This window comes from Delphinapterus leucas, chromosome 4 (assembly GCF_059928025.1).
Source record: "Delphinapterus leucas isolate spDelLeu-1000000601 "Yukka" chromosome 4, BTC_Dleu_Yukka2, whole genome shotgun sequence".
In the NCBI taxonomy this organism is placed as follows: domain Eukaryota; kingdom Metazoa; phylum Chordata; class Mammalia; order Artiodactyla; family Monodontidae; genus Delphinapterus; species Delphinapterus leucas.
The window spans coordinates 79157880-79175558 of NC_143132.1; the positions used below are offsets into that span (position 1 = coordinate 79157880).

The 17679-nt window shown below is 39.2% G+C and overlaps 1 protein-coding gene across 3 annotated transcripts in view; it reads right to left on the minus strand.

The window, feature by feature from the left end:
* LPP (LIM domain containing preferred translocation partner in lipoma) overlaps positions 1–17679 on the minus strand; it is a 698095-nt gene that overhangs the window by 246690 nt on the left and 433726 nt on the right. The window lies entirely within an intron of this gene.

Here is a 17679-nt window from a genome sequence, read left to right on the forward strand (position 1 = left end):
TGGTACGTCAGCACCTGATTCATCATTACCTTTACTTCTCAAATTACAGTAAGAACTGTCATGGAAGCCACAACAAAAATCAATGTAACGCTTACTGAACATGTGCTCTGTACAAAGAACTGTGTTTCCACAGTGAAGTGGGAGGCAACCCGGCTGGGTTCTGTTTAGACTGGTTGGTGCCTATGCACTACCAGTTACCAAGGTATTTGTGCCCTTTACTACAGAGTTCCTTACTCTCAAGAGACTCACAGTCTAGTACGTTGACAGCAAAATGTCTCTTTCGCGAAGATTAAAATAACCAACAGATCTATATGACTTGGCAGAATGATGCAAAGACGATTGAACGTGCAAATATCCCTATTGGTTCCGTCATCACGTCACACTGGGTGATGCTGGGCCAATCACTTGCCTCAGATCTCCTGTGGAAGAGAAATTCTTCTAGATTCTTCTCCCTCTGGGCCACGGAAAGCTCAGAAAGAAGGCTGTGCCTAGACTGTCTTCTATGGGAGACAGAAGAGTCGCTGGAATAACTGAAACAAAGGAGCAAATGGGAGTGGCGAAAAAAAAAAGGAAACGCAAGCAAATACTGAATTTGGGAGAGAGTTGAGGACTAGTGAGAGAAAAAACCAGCAAGTCAAAAATGGAGCATCAACATTGCTACTAAATATCATTGAAGAATAGATTCTATCTGTCCATGGGTGGTAGTACTGAAACATGGGGTCTTAGTGAAAGGGTTGTCTGAAATCTTATCTCTGGTGAAGTAGACAAAGTTATTAGCTTAATTCCTTCAGATGCTGTCACATAAATGACTTAAGGGATCCCACAATAAAGATGTGATCAGATGTTCTGAACCTTGAGCCTTAGAAGAGGCACCAAACTCTGGAAGACATTTCTCAAAAGCACAGAGATGGCCACCACATCAGGGATTTCCCCTTAGTCCATTTGTTTTGACCATGTAACCAAATAAACCTTTAAATGCTACAGATACAGAAAAAGGTCCTGTAGAGGTGCAGCCATGTGCAGCATCGGTGGTCTGGAAGGCCCTTCTGTCTTCCCAGTATCACCAGTCCCAATCCTAGCCATCCTTTAGGCTAGATCAAAGGCTGCTTCCTCATAAAGACTTCCCTGATCGCTCAAGCTGAATGTGACCCTAAATCATCTGATACCAGTAGATTTTTAACAGCTTTGGCTACCCATCACTTTATCCTGTGCTGTAGGCATCATTATATGTGTTTTATCCCTCCTAACACGGGGTCTGGAATATGGTATGCACAGAATAAATATTTAAGAAAGAGAAATATGGAAGGAGGGAAGGAGGCAGGAAGGGAAGGAATAACTCTTCCCAAGCAAATACCCAGAGTAGAAGAGATACTTTTAAAGAAACATGGATTGACAAGAAATGAAGCTTCAGGGCCCATCACTTCCTTCGGCCCCTTCTAAGACCTTCAGAGGGTCCAAGCAATTCCTTGCTGCCTCTTTCCACTCTGACTGTCCTCTGTTACATATTCATGTGGGACAGTGTTGGAATGGTGTCAGGAATTTGGGGGTTTGTTTAGGGGAAGATGAGTTGAGGATACATTTAGTTGAGCATCGTCGGATACATTTATGTACGGTTTGCTGTCACTACAGTGTGTGCATAAGGCATGGCCAATTACCATTGCGTAGGAATGACTTCCTGGCGTACTTTCAATGCCCCTGGGTCCACCACTCTCCTAGCTCTGGGACTCAGGGTTATGGAGCCAAAAATCCTGTGACAAGAATGTGTCCTGCAACACCCAGCATGTGGATTATGCTGGTAGAGGAGAGAAACAGGGTGTGAAATGTATGTAGCCAGAAGCTAGGTCAGCAGAAAGTTCTACCAATTGTCAGATGTGTAAAAGTATACACACAGAGAGGACTACTCAGTACTCAGTGATGCAAAAACAGATGCTTTCCCTTATTAGGACTGTACTCAGTGATGTACTAGAAGCAATTATAAATGTACCACTGACTTGATTTTCTTTTTTGATGTGGATTTCACAAAATAGAATGTATCAGTCTATGAACTCACAGCAACAGTATACGCATTTTTGTAACAGCTTTCAAATAAAAGAAACTTGATAGAAGATTCCCCAAATTTGACAATCATCTTAAGTTTTAGGACATTAGGACATTACCAACAACAGTTGTACAGATTAAAGGAAGTTTTCCAAACTTTTAATAGTAATAATAATAACAATAAATTTCTATTAACCATTTAAGAGGGAAGAGTGAAATTATCTTTCTATTCTCCTTATAGAAAAAAATTACAAAGTTAGGTTGCATGGAGAGGTGACCAGAGAGCATGCAGCCACAAGATGTAAGAAAAAGTCATTGGGAGAAAAAACAAAAAAGTCATTGGGCATTTAATTAATTAATTAATTAAAATGATGTTTTTCTGGATTTTGTGACTTTTGTCATATTTCACAGATTTTTAAAAACAATTTAAAATATGTCTCATTCGCTTTTCTCACTTGAAATAAGTATTCATTTTGTTACATAATTGTTTTGGGATGAATTATGTCCCCCCAAATTCATATGTTGAAGTACCCTAGTACCGTAGAATGTGACTGTATTTAGAGATAGGATTTTCAAAGAGACACTTACGTTAAAATGGGATTGTCAGGTTGGGCCTAATCCAACATGACTGATGTCCCTCTAAGCAGAGGAGCTCAGGACACAGATGCACAAAGACGAAAGAGCAACTGAGGACACAAGGAGAAGATGCCCATCGATAAATAAGCCAAGGAGAGAGGCCTCAGAAGAAGCCAACCCTGCCAACACTGCGATCTCAGAATTCCAGCCTCCAGAAACATGAGAAAATAAATTTCTGCTGATGAAGTAAGTCATCCAGTCTGTGGTACTTTGTTATGGCAGCCCTAGCAAACTACTGCAATAATTTTCTGGTCATCATTTTGTATTTTTAAAAGAAGTCTCCCCAAAGTGATAAGCTTCAAAGCTTTAGGTCCCACAGAATCTGAATATATCTACACACACACACACACACACACACACACACACAATCTCACTATTCACTGTTGGGTGTATTAACTCTAGTAGCGAAAGCCAAGGCTGTTTTGTCAGAAATTCTTACTTTTTATACATCCTTCTTTACAAAAACTTTCTATCTTCAACAGTAATTTATACTGTAGTAACTACCAATTAGGATTCAATCATTTCATCAAAAGGTTTATTTGGCTTCTGAGATTTGTGTAACCTTGGCATCTACAGAGACAGCATCTGTAGAGCCTTCCCAGATGGAGCTCTGAAGAACACCTAGATATCACTAGATATCAGCCCCAGCCTTTTATTGACTGTCCTGTTAAATGAATTTCCTATTTTTCAATCTAAATTTTAAGCCACTGCAGAGGGCATTCTGTAAAGAGAAAAGCTGGGGATTGCAATTTCTTTTAGTTCCACGTTGCATGCTATGGATTTTATAGACAAGGGACAAGGATTCTATGATTTATACAGTGTGCAAAATTGGGGAAGTGACTTGGATTCTCTAAAATCGTGTCATCATCTGGAAAAGAAGATAATCGCCCCCTCTTTGTCCATCTCAACAAGTTTTGTTTTGTTTTGTTTTCAGGAACAAATGAGACAATGGATATGAAAATGTATTACGTTAAAAAGTTCACTGTTATTTTATCGAAGGCAATGGTAAATCACCTATCAATGTAGACATAGGATTGTTCTTGATCTCCCAAATCTAGAGGTTTAAAAATTGTTTTAAAGTCCTGCCTGTGAGACCTTGGACAGTCATCCTCTGGGTCGTAATTTCTTGTAAATGGGCAAGATGGCTTCTTAGGAAAGCAAAGGGACACGTTTCATCTCTGACAGCCTAAAAATCTGTGAACTTCCCATTACTGAGAACGTTTTTGTGGTAATTATTATGTTCCAGAAGACTACTGGGAAAGCTTGCTTTCATTTCTAGGACTTTTTTTTTTTTACTTTGTAACGGGTTAACACTCAAAGTAGAAAACTAGACTCCTGTTTTTAACAGGGACATTTAGCGTGGAATAAGCATGGAACCAGAGGATATAAAATGGAAACCAATGACTTCCTCACCTGAACACCTCTTGCTAAAGGAAAGGGTCCTTTGTAAACATGATCCATGCAGTTAAGAAAAAAAAGGAAAGCAAGCAGCAACAGCACACTTGTGCTCCCCCCTATTAATAGCCTGGTACTAGGACTCATAGAACTGCCACAGAAGGCTGAACAGTCCTGGGCTTTGCCTGTGACCACGTTCACACTTCCACGGTTCATTCAGTAAGGCTTTCCAAACAAACCTGGCCTAGGCTCACTCATTTGGCATTCTCCTGTAGGAATGCAACTCAATGCTCTACCCAAAGGTTCTAAGAATGACAGTTTGGGATATTTACTGATCGATTTAATCCTCTCTCAGGACCGGCTCATTTTGAATCAATGGCAAATGTCACGAGTCAATGGAACATTCACTTTGTCTGGCTTTGTACTTTGGATATAAATGGGTTGGGTTTTACAGCTTATTTTAACTTTTTCTTTCCCCTTACCCTTTCCTGATCAGCTCTTCAAAGACAATGTCAATTATTCATGCCAATGTACAAAACAAAACAATGTTACTCCTGGCATTTTGCAAGCTAGTTCACATGTTTGGGGGGAATTAGATCACACTTGAAAAACTGGGCATTGTTGGTTTTGTTTTCTCACTTGGAGACACGATGCTGATGCGACACATTGGCTCTGAGGAGGCCTTCATATCTTCATGCATCTTCATGCAACTTGTCCTGCAGCTCTCAGAGCTCAGTAGTACTTTCCTCTCGGAGATTCAAGGCTACTGGCTAGATTCTTGCCTATGACATTCCATTTAGCTCCATTCCATAGCCCACCCATCACACCCCTCACGCTGTTGCTTCGTAAGTACCGGGCAGGAGAGACCAGTAGATGAGGAATGAAGAAATGAACTTATACCATCTATTAGAAAAATAATTAGGAAAGCTTTCCTGGCAGATAACCTCTCAATAGACTCATGCTAAGAAGAGGGATCCTTAGCAGCTTAGCATATGGGTCCTACTCATGATCAGAAAAGAACGTGATTTAAGGTTTACAGCTGGGTTGCTGCACATCAGGGAGGATTTTTGTTAACATCCTTTTATAGAGAATTTGTGTAGTATCATCCATGGTTAAGAGCTTGTCATGTGGTCTTGGGCGAGTAGCCTAATCCCTCTCTATCTTGGTTTCCCACTTAGTAAAAATTCAGGATATTAATAGTACTTTCTTTTATACTTTCTTCCAGGACTAAACGAGCCAACGCACATGAAGGCATTGCAAAGAGAAGTAATAACTCGCCTTGGGTGATAGCTAGCATTCATATTTGAAAGCAGGTTTGAAAACTTCAGAACACACACACATTTTGCCACACTAGATTTTCAAGCATAAAGTTTCTCAAGTGATTAGAATGTGCTTGCTGAGGGGACATGAGCTCCCAGTAGTTAAAAATCACTATTGTTAATATTCATCATTTATTAGGTATTACTTACCCACTAACTTTGGTAAGTAACAGAGAGCTATGTTACGGTCTTCACTAGGCATGCTTGTATTTTTTTGTTGTTGTTCATTTTAATTTCTAAAAAAAATTTATTGAAATATAGTTGATTTACAACATTGTGTTAGTTTTAGGTGTACAACCAAGTGATTCAGTTATATTGATACATATATATAAAATATATATGCTTACTTTTACATTCTCTTCCATGATAGGTTATTAGAAGATATTGGGTATTGTTTCCTGTGCTATCTATATAGCACAAGCTTGTCTTTCAGCTATAACATGTTAAGATATAAGTGGTGAGCCAGTCTTTACATTGATCTTATTTTTAGAAGGTAAATGGCAAGAAAAATGGAGAATCAGAATAGCAGTCAATTAATATTGAAATAAATCTAAGTTAAGGAAGATCTTTTGATTTCTCAGCCATTAGAGGCTCTGGATAATAAAACAATCTAATCTTGGCTACTTTCCCACCCCTCATTTTGAATCCCATTGATTCAAAACTAATAGAGGTCACATCCTACATGAACCCTTGCAAAACTGAAGATCACTACTTCTTCTGAAGATCATTAGAACTCTCTCAGGCCCTTTCTTTTAGCATTTACAATTCCTGTCTTGTGTGAACTATTTGTCCATAAGTAACTGACCGTGGGGGGAAATGCTCTATTCTCTAAGCAAGTGGGGATGCTAGCTCTATTTTTTTTTTTTTTTTTTGTACTTCAAACTGATCAATAAGAAGGTAAGAGGGCTTCCCTGGTGGCGCAGTGGTTGAGAGTCCGCCTGCCGATGCAGGGGACACGGGTTCGTGCCCCGGTCCGGGAAGATCCCACATGCCGCGGAGCAGCTGGGCCCGTGAGCCATGGCCGCTGAGCCTGTGCTCCGCAATGGGAGAGGTCACAGCAGTGAGAGGCCTGCGTACCACAAAATAAATAAATAAATAAATAAATAAAAATAAGGTAAGAATGGTCAGAGGCCAGTGTCACCAATAATACATATCTCAAGCTCTTTGAGGATGAACTAAAGTTTAGTTGATTTTTTGCTTATCTTTTGGCATCTAGAAAAACGGTATATGTTATTTACTGAAAGTAAAAATTTAAGAAAAATAGTTCAATGAAGGAATATATTAACATTGGTACTTTGTAAGCAGCTCTTGAGCTGCACAGAAAGACCTTAAGATATCCCCAAATTGCAGGTGCTGGGAAAGCGGTCCCCTGTTGATAAACACGTTGGGCCATTTATACAAAGAATCGTTATAAAGACGGCAAAGTATTGCAGTAGTAGTCGTTTCAAGGCAAAGGGATAACCTGAAAAGATAACTTGAAAGAGGAGGGTGAGACAAAATATCGAGCTGATGAGAAGCACATGTCAAGGTGAATGACACGTGGTGTGAACAGGAAGTCTTGAAGAACGTGATGTCATCACCATCTGCCTTTATTGGTTATACTGCCACCAGGGGTGGAGACTGGATGCGTAAGAAGGTCCCTGTTATCCCAGAGAGCCTGTCATAGAAACAGAAGTAGACAAAACTCTCATCCCTCACCCATGTCCATGCTGTCTTTAACTGAGTATTCAGTTTTTAACTGCTCAAGTGACATTTAAAAATATATATATATAGTAGTGTCACACTACATCTTTTTTGGCGAAGTAATTAAAACCAGAAGATTTTGAAAAACAGTCAACTCTAGCTCATCTCCCAAACGTCTTGAACCATCATGGCTTCCATTACTACCTATCTTGGGAAAACTTGCCCTGCCACTTGTGAGAGAACAAGTGGTGTGTATTTGCTATTTCCACTTCTCATTCAACAACCACCCTCCTCCACTGTCCCTAGAGCCAGAGACTGTGAGTCTGTTTAAGTACAAAACTATAGGAATCTGCAGATATAAACTCTGTACTCAGAAAGTGGCCCATACCTTCGCAATTTCTTAATATAAAAGCTTTTCTATTTGCAAATAAGAAAGTTCATAAGCCCATCTTTTCAATAGTTTTAAGGGAAACCACAGAAGCATCAGAACCTAACAAATCTTCCTACAACCACTTTGATCTAACACAGTGGCTGGGATTATCTTAAAACAAAACCAGGCCCTATCAGCCCCTTGCTAAAACGCTCCAGTGGATTTCCATTTCATTTAGAATAAGGACAAACTCCTTACTACAGTCTGTAAGATATGGACCCTGCTCACCTTTATCACCTCATTTTATTCATTCTCTTCCAACAACTAAGTTCTAGCCTCCCTGGCTTTCTTTCTATTCCTGTAAATGCCAAGCTGAGAGGACTCATCCTTGCTGTCCTCTGCTTGTAATATTCTTCATCCAGATCTTAGAACAGCTGGCCCCTGTGCATTATTCAGGTTTTGGCTCAAAGGTCATTTCTTCAACGACTTTCCTGAGTTGGCTATCTAAACCAGCCACACTCTATCTCATTATTAAAATCTTTTATTTTATCCACAGAAAGTATCACTGCCTAAAACTATGTCTTACTGCCTCTCTTCTGTAAACACTACTAGAATATAACCTTGAAGGGGAATGAAATATTACCCTCTTTCTGACTCTAACCCAGCACCAAAAGTAGACATTGAATTGACCTAATTTGCTTTAACTCTTAACTTTGTTTATATTCATGAAAATTTATAAAAGAAAGAGTTTCTGGATTCAGTAAACTACTTAATCTCTCCAAGACTCAGTTTTTATCTGCAAAGTGGAAATAATAACACTATCTACCTGAAAGTGTTACTGAGAAGACTGCATGAGCTAATCCACAGAAAGGGCTTAGCACAGTACCTGATATAGCTTTAAAATATTTAACAGCCCCATCTATCACTTAAGATTTTTGGTTCCCCTCCTTTATCCTAAGTCCTTCAAATTATAATAATAACCTTTCAAATAGCTGTGGTTTTTTATAATCAAAGAGTACTTGCCCATCTGTCATCATGCAGGACTTTTGTAGTTTGGACTCCAACCTCAGATTTGATGTCAAATACCAGGGTCTATCTACCATGTCAACATTATCATGGTGTTAAAGGGAGGGCTGGGGAGCTCAGGTAGTAGAAGGCGGGTGGGATGGGGAACACGCAGTTTGGGGAAATCATACATAAATGGGGGGCATATATTGAAAGACCTCAGGGCTTTGCACCCTTTTCACATAATAAAAGTCACTGTCACATCACTGCAGACTTATCTGGATAAAAAAATAACGGAGGGAATGATCCTGTGCTCAGCATTTGTTCATTCATTTTTTCTGAGGACTTACTACTTGTCAGACAGTGTTCTCTAGACAGCAGTTAACTAAACAGAAAAACAAACAAACAAAACTCTGCTCTCGGGATACATTCTAGAGGGAGAGACACAAAAAAACAAATGATTAAGATACACAGTATGTTAGATGGAAATAAACATTACAGGGGAAACTGGGAGATTGGGATTGACATGTATACACTGATGTGTATAAAATGGATGATTAATAAGAAAAAATAAAAAAATAAAAAAAAGAAATCAAACCAAGCACACCGTGGAGGCTCCAGATAGCTCAGAGCAAACAGTAACTATATATGGACTGCGTGGCCTGCACTAGCTTTTAAAATTGTTATGTTTTTAAGCACTTATCTATGTGCCTGATACAAATGATAAAAATACGTGGTCTCTGTTCTCTAAGAGCAGGAATGTGCAGTGAAATCATAATGTAGCAACAACAACAAAAAGAACAAAACAAAAAACGTTACAGGGGAATAAAGTGAAGGTAGATAGGGACACTTTGGGGGCAGTGGAGGGATTTTAGGGTGGTCAGGGAAGATTTCTCCAGCAAAGTAACCTTTGAGTGAGGTCCCGCAGGAGGTGAGAGAATAGGCCACGTGGATACCAGGGGAAAAGGGCTCAACAAAACAAAGGCCCTGAAACAGGAGTGTGGCTGGAGCAGAGGGAAGGGGGCGCGGAGCTAGATGACGTCAGCCTGTTAATGGGTGGAAACAGTGGGGCCTTGTAAGCACAGTTCAGGCTTTTTGTTTTTTCCCTTGGCTGAGACGGGAAGCTGTTGGAGTTTTGAGCAGGACAGTGAACGAATGTGACAAACAGGATCACTCTGGGTTGAGAACAGGGCAAAGCGGAACAAAGGTGAGTAGAGCAAAGCAATAGGAGGGGGTTAAATGACCCAGGCAAGATGTGCTGGGGCTTGGACAGGTGCAGGCAGTGGAGGCGCTGAGACATGGTGGCGTTTTAGACACACTTTGAAGTTGGAGATGAACGCATTTTGCTGTGTGAGAGAAAAGAGAAACCAAGCATGACTTCAGGTTTCAGGCTTGAGCTCCTGGAAGAGCAGACTCACTTCTGAAAAAAGCAACAATGCCATATGGGAGAAGGTGAGATCAGAAGGTCCTATTTCCCTCAGTGATGAAGAAAGCTTCTTTAGGTTTACACATAACATGAGCTGTATGGGACAGAGACAAGAGCAGTTTAAACTGAACACAACAAAGGAGAGAAAGACTACAATGATGTAGGCTGGGAAATTAACAAGGACTAAAATAGACTCCATCTGAAAGAAGATTAATCTACTGGTAATACAAGCTAGGAGCTAAAGACCAGGAACACAGCTAGAATAAAAAAAAATTAAACACGTATAAAAGCACAGCTATTAAAAAAAAAACAACAAAGAACCCTCAGTAATAAGAACTGTACGTGGGTCCATGTCCATCATTTCACTTTGATTGATTCTTTCATTCATGAGTGCCTGACATATGCAAGATACTATGTTAGGTGTACAAGAAACACAACTGAATTAGACATGATTCACACACCTGAAGAACATAGATGTCTACCTGGGGAGGCAGACACGTAACATGATTAAAATCAAACGGGATGTGGGGATGTGGAAAAATTGAAATGCTCATACACTGCTGGTGGAAATGTAAGATGGTATAGCTCCTTTGGAAAGCAGTCCAACAGTTCTTCAAAAGGTTAAACAAAATGTTACCACATAACCCATCAAGTTCACTGCTAGGTATATACCCAAGAGAACTGAAAGCAATGTCCATACAAAAGCTTGTACTCAAATATTGATAACATCATTCATAATAGCCAAAGTGGAAAAAACCCAAGCACCTATCAACTGACGAAAAAGTAAATATAGTGTAGAATGTCTACACCCTGGAATATTATTCAGCAATAAAAAAGAATGAAGTACTCATGTGAGCTACAACACAGATGGAACTTGTAAATATTATGGTAAGAATCCAGTAAAAGACCATATATTGTATAATTCCAAATGTCCAGATCTGGCAAATCCATAGATACAGAAAGTAGATTAGTGGTTACCAAGGGCTGGAAGGTTTGAGGGAAATGAGTGACTGTTAATGGGTAAGGAGCTTTTTCCTGGGATGAGAAAACCGTTGATGGTTGCACAACTCCATGAATACACTAAAATAATAATAACAATAATAACGATTGAATTGTACATTTAAACTGAGTACATTCTATTGTGTATGAATTATATCTCAATAAAGTTATTACCTATTTGAAATATCCAATAAGACGTATGCTATAGTAAAGGGATTTTAAAAAGTGCTGTGAGAAGAATTCAGAAGAAAGACAAACTAATAATATGTGGGGACTGGGTGAATGGTCAAGCTTCTCCAAGCACTTAATATTAGAGATAGCTCTTGAAGGCTAAAGAGTAGTTGACCAGGCTGGGAAAACAGGAAGGATGCAGAATCTATTCTGTAAGTAGCAGGTTAATTTGGAGTTTTGATATTTAATTCTTCCCTGCCCCCAGGTTCCCACCAATAACCTCCGGCTCAAGATGTAGTATATACTGGCTAAGAAAAAAATAGCTGAAAAGTACTCAAGCAATTTTAATGAGAACCTAAATTTTGCAAAGTCATTTCCATATTTTCAGTAAGGGGTTGATAAACTTCTTCTGTGAAGGGACATACAGTAAATGTTTTGGGCTTGGAAGATCATACAGCTTCGATGCACCTTCTCAATTTTACTGTTGTAGTGTGAAAGCAGCCATAGATAATATTTAAGCAAGTGAGCATGGCTGAATTTCAAATAACACATTATTTACCAAACCAGGTGGCAGGTGAGATTGGCCCATGGGTTGCAGTTGGCAGGGCCTTGGTCCATGTTCCCCACCTGCCTTGCTTAACTCTTCTCTGGTTCTCTGCTGGTCACTAGCAATTTCCCCACCCCTGCAGGGATTATCAGCCTCAGCTGTCTCATAGAGAGCCTGCTTAATACTCTGCATCCTTTGGATGGGATGAAAAGCAGGATTAAAAATGGGGGTTTCGGGCTTCCCTGGTGGCGCAGTGGTTGAGAGTCGGCCTGCCGATGCAGGGGACACGGGTTCGTGCCCCGGTCCGGGAAGATCCCACATGCCGGGGAGCGGCTAGGCCCGTGAGCCATGGCCGCTGAGCCTGCGTGTCCGGAGCCTGTGCTCCGCAACGGGAGAGGCCACAACAGTGAGAGGCCCGCGTACCGCAAAAAAAAATTAAAAAAATAAATAAATAAAAATAAATAAAATTACGGGCTATTTAAAAAATAAAAGGGGGTTCATCTGGTAAAGATTATAAGTATTATCTTTAGAGTAAGTCTATCCAAATTCATGTTAAAGATTGCATGTATGCACAATGAAAAATACATTTAGCTAACAGATCTATAAAGAATACAAAGCACACCTCTACTCTCTTATCCCTTTTCACAATAATACCTAAAGGTACATAAAAAATAAACAAGATGTCTATATTTGAGCAATAAATATACCAAGTACTTATAAAGACAGAATAAAAGGGGGCCTGTTATCTGGAACTTATATTTAGTATATAGCTTCAACTCCTGGACTCTTGATATAATGTTGACTGAATCTTGGGTTTCAAATGTTAAGTGTGTTACGTCCCAGAAATACAACTCTAAGGTTTTAACCCCTAAAGTGTTTGGCCCAATGAATATTTGATGTTTGGATAACTGTACAGTGAGCTAACACGTGTAAATACAGACAGCTACGAATGAAGGCAAGTGTCACAGAGTAGAAAGAACACACTGAGTTGGCAGTCAGAAGACCTAAGAGCTTATCCTTCCTCTGACATTGGGTATTGGTATGATACTAGGCAAGCTGCCCCTGGACATGTTACAGAGTTTTCTCCACATATGAAAGTATTTGGTAAATTTTGTAAGCGGTTACAAAAATGCTACAGGTTATTGTTACATAAACTAAGATGTTACAGTTAAGTAAACTTCTGAAATAAACCATATTGTATTTTTCTGAAGAACAGTCACTGAATTCTAAGGATGAAATAGAGCAAACACTGTATTATTTGCTAAGAGTATATCCAAAAGTTGGGTTTTCCATATTGCAGAAAATCAAAGACCTAACATAACAAGTAAATATTTCTGGGACAATGGCAGTTTTGGAAAGTCAACTATTTGACTTTCACTTTGGGATACTTCCCAATATTCTGTGTGTAACATCTGTCAAAGGTTTTATATTCACCACTAATTATTATACATTGATAGTGGTTGAGTGTCTTTGTTTGCTGGGGAGAACAACTATAGTTTCTCCTCTGAAATAGGACAGCGTGGTTGTTTGCAGCTGGCCAAGAAGGAAAGAAGAGTTCTAGAGGGACATATCAGTGGGTCCACTTGCAAAATGAAGCGCATTCTCTTGCTCTTAAACACAGAAAAATTACATATTGCTAGAGTCGTTTGTTAAAACTATTTAATTTTCCAAAGAGATTAGGGACCTGGGATACTTTCAAACATCTAAATCTATGGAAAACATTATACAAGTAAAATGAATAAATAATACTCACAGACATGTCTTAGTGTACTAGGACATCCATCCTCACGGTAACTTTTAAAATCAGGGGAAGGGGCTTCCCTGGTGGCACAGTTGTTAAGAATCTGCCTGCCAATGCAGGGGACATGGGTTTGAGCCCTGGTCTGGGAAGATCCCCCATGCCACGGAGCAACTAAGCCCGTGCGCCACAAGTACTGAGCCTGTGCTCTCAAGGCTGCGAGCCACAAGTACTAAGCCTGTGTGCCACAACTACTGAAGCCCACGTGCCTAGAGCCCACGCTCCACAACAAGAGAAGCCACTGCAATGAGAAGCCTGGCACCGCAACGAAGAGTAGCCCCTGCTCGCCTCAATAAAATAAAATAATTTTTTAAAAACTCTAATAAAATAAATAAATTAAAAAAATAAAATCAGGGGAAGGAGAGATGACAGACTGAGTCAAAATCATAAAGACCCTAAGAACCAGTCATCTCACTGGAACAACTGTGAGCCTGAACAAGGAACACCAGAATGGCCTCCATCTTCTATTATTAAGAGGCCTTACAGAATTAGTGTGGAGGTCTAAGGCCAGGAGATCAGCTCCTTTTAACAACAGTTATTATACCTTTTAAAGGTCCTTTATACTTCCGATCTGATTGGTCTTGAACCAGTGTAGAGAGAAATTGTGATTTAGAAAAAAGTGTCAAGTTTTCTACTCAAAGGTGCCACTTACGAGTTGTATAACTAACTCTTCAGGTCACTGTAACTCTTCAGGCCTCAGTTTCTCATCTGTAATTTTAAGGGATTATAACCTACTGATTCTGGAGATAACTTCTATGTCTGACAGTTTCAACAGGCCAGTCTAGAGGAATGGAGAGTAAAGATTTATTATTTTTATTTTCCAATTTCCGTCCTTCAAATTTGTAGGAAACTGTCTCTCCTTCAATCAAGAAGCAAATCTTCCAAACATAGAAAGTTGATGGATAGACTCTTATCCATAAAGGAAATAAACGGTTGAATCAAGAATTTATTTGCAGACGAAATGATCAGGAAGAAAAGCCTAAGGAGTCTTAAGAAGCTAGTAAAACTGTTAAAGAATAAGATGCAAGGTCAATATTAAAAAATCAATGGTATTTGTATACACTACAAAATGACTGCAAATTAAGAATTTTTTAAAAATACCATTTATAATAGCACCCAGAATATGAAATAATTTAACAAAATACAGGTAAAACTATAATACATTGTTGAGAGAAATTAATAAAAGCATAAAGAGAATGAGAGATATACCATGTTCATGGGTTGGAAGACTCAATATTGTTAAGATATCAGCTCTTTTCAAATTATAGATTCAACAAAATCTCAACTGAAATCACAGCAAGTTATTTTGTGGAAATTGACAAGCTGATGCTAAAATGTATAAGGAAATGGAAAAGACTTAGAATAATCAAAGCACTTTTGAAAGAGAAGAAAGATGGAAAGCTTCTATTGTCAGATTTCAAAATCTTGTATAAAAGTCAGAGATCAAGATAGTGTGGCATTGGCTTGAGCATAGATACACAAATTAATGGAAAAGAATAGAGTCCAGATGGACCCACACATATGTGGTCAACTGATTTTTGTCAGAGGTGTCAAGGTATTTCAGTGGAAGAAAAGAGTCTTTTCAATAAACCATGATGGAAAAACTGTGCACCTCAATGGGGGTAAATTACTTTTGACCCTTATCTCACACAATACACAAAGATTAACTCAAAGTGAATTATAACCTTGAATTTACCTGTAAAACATCTAAAAGAAAGCACAGAATAAAATCTTTATGACCATGAGGAGGCAAAAATACCTATGGAAACAGAAAGCATAAACTATAGAAGATAAAAGTGATAAATTGACCTCCATCAAAAGTAAATACTTCTGCTCTTAGAAAACAACATTAAGAAAATGAAAAGTCAAGTCACCGACTGGGAATGCATATATCTAAGGACTCTTACTCAGAATACATAAGGTACTCTTCCAAAAGAAAAAAAAAAAAAAAAAAAAGAATCCAATTTAAAAAATAAACCAAAAATTTGGTGACACTTCACAAAAGAAGACATACAAATGGCTAATACGTGGGTGAATAATAAGTGTTCCACATCATTAATCAAAAGGAAAATGTAAATATAAACCACAATCAGATACATCTATACAGCATGAAAATAGCTAAAATTAAGAAGGTTGACAACGCCAAGTACTGCCAGGATTAGGGAGCAACTGGACCTCTCATACAATGCTGGTGAGATTGTAAAATGGTACATTTAGGAAAACAATTCAGCAGTCTCTTATGAAGTTAAATATTTACCACACAACCTAGCAATTCCTCTGCTAGGTATTTATCCAAGAAAAATGAAAACTATGTTCATATAAAGACTTGTACATGAATGTTCATAGCAGCTTTATTAATAATCAAAAATGGAGAAAAAAAATGCCCCCAAACAAGTGAATGGATAAACAAAATGTAGTAGTATATCCATATAATGGATACATACACAAATGAAGCTCAAAAAAATTATAGTGAGTAGAAGGAGCCTAGATGCTAGAGTATATACTATATGATTCTATTTATATGGAATTCTAGAAAGGGAAAAAATAATCCATGTTAGAAAGCAGAAAGGTTGCCTGGGGCTGAGGGTAAAGGGGGCTGACTACAAGAGGGCTCGAGGGAGCTCTGTGGGGTAGTGGAAATGTTCTCTATCTTGATTTTGATGGTGGTTACCCAGGTGCACAAATTTGCCAAAGATTCACTGCCTTGTGCATTTCAAATGGGCACATTTTATTGTATATAAATTGAACCTCAAAAAGGTAATTAAAGAATCTGAATCAACAAATTCTATGGACATTTGGCAAATGCAAAAAGTAAAAAAGACTGTGTACATAACAGCATACACATACACACATGTATCCCAGAAGGAATGTAAAACATTAGCACAATTGTGAACATGAGAAATTATCTAGCTACTTTGGACACTGAGTTGCTCATGTGACAATGCGTGTGTTACTGAGGTCACCTAAGCTAATTTGGTGGTGTAGGTTTGGGTTTTGGCATTTTGATCAACAATCTGCTAAGTTCTAAAGCAGGGCTTACTCCTTATTTTATTAGGACATAGGAAGTTTCTTCAAGTACCTTCATTAAACAAGAATGTATTATGTACTGTCATAGTTACTCTGGACGAAACAGTGCTCAGATACCATCTCTATCCCCTAAATCTCAGAGTCTACTATATGCTAGGGCATAGGCTGGTGAGGGACAGGTACATAAATGACTCTATTACAGTAAGTGTGTGAATATTTACATAAGAGAGGGTAAAATAATGTGCAACTTAATTTTAGAAAGAGAAGGCTTCACAAGAGAGATTAACACTTTAGTTTGGTCTTAATGGGTCACGTTGGATATGCAAACATTTAATTTATTTGGGGGGAGGTCTGGGAAGGCATTCGAGGAAGAAGTAGCTCCACGATGAAAGCTATAGAGATGAAAAATAACTAGGAATATAATTTCTCAGCTGGAAGCTGGGATGCTTAAAGGGGGAGATAAAACTGGAAATCTAGGCTGGGGTTTCAATTCATTCCATAACTGGGTGGGGACTCCTGAGGGTTTTTGGGAAAAGGTAATTAGTGACGAGCGCAGAGCTGTGGGGTAGAAAGGTTAATCTGATAGCATGTGTAGGATGAACAGGTGTGGAGTAGACTAGAGGTGGGGACACCCAATAAAGGGCCATTTCAATGGCTCAGGTGAGAAACGGGGACAACTGAACCAGGACAGTAGCAAAGGGCGCTTCAGTAAGAAAACAGATTTGAGATACTGTGAACGTAGAAACACTGGAATAAATTGTACATAGTGATGGGAAAGAGGAAGCATAGCTCCATGGTGCTGAGCCTGGGTGCCCAGCAGGGATCTAACGGTGCTTCCCCTGAAGCTGTTGATCTCAGGACACAGCACCGCAACTGCCTGAGCCTATCGACATGTCTGCCTGTGATGTGGGCCATGGCGGAGCCACGCTCAGTGGCTGCCAATGCTGATGTGGCACTCCCCCCATCCAAACACCAAAGCAACATCCATCGTTTACCAGATGGAAAGCATGAGGACAAACCTTCTGAAAACCTGATTTGGAATCGTGGCTCACCCATGAATTTGACATATGACCTTAGGTGAGTGACTCTCATTACTGAGCTTTTGAACCCCGATCAGTAAAAGAGAGACAAAATCCCCTACTTGTGCTTATCGCTTATGTTTTTTGTGAGGTCCTCAAAGCATTTTGGAAGCTGAAAATCCCTGTGCAAAGGGGAATTACTAATATTACGGTCACTGTCCTCCTCAAGCAATCTCTTCCATCCTCA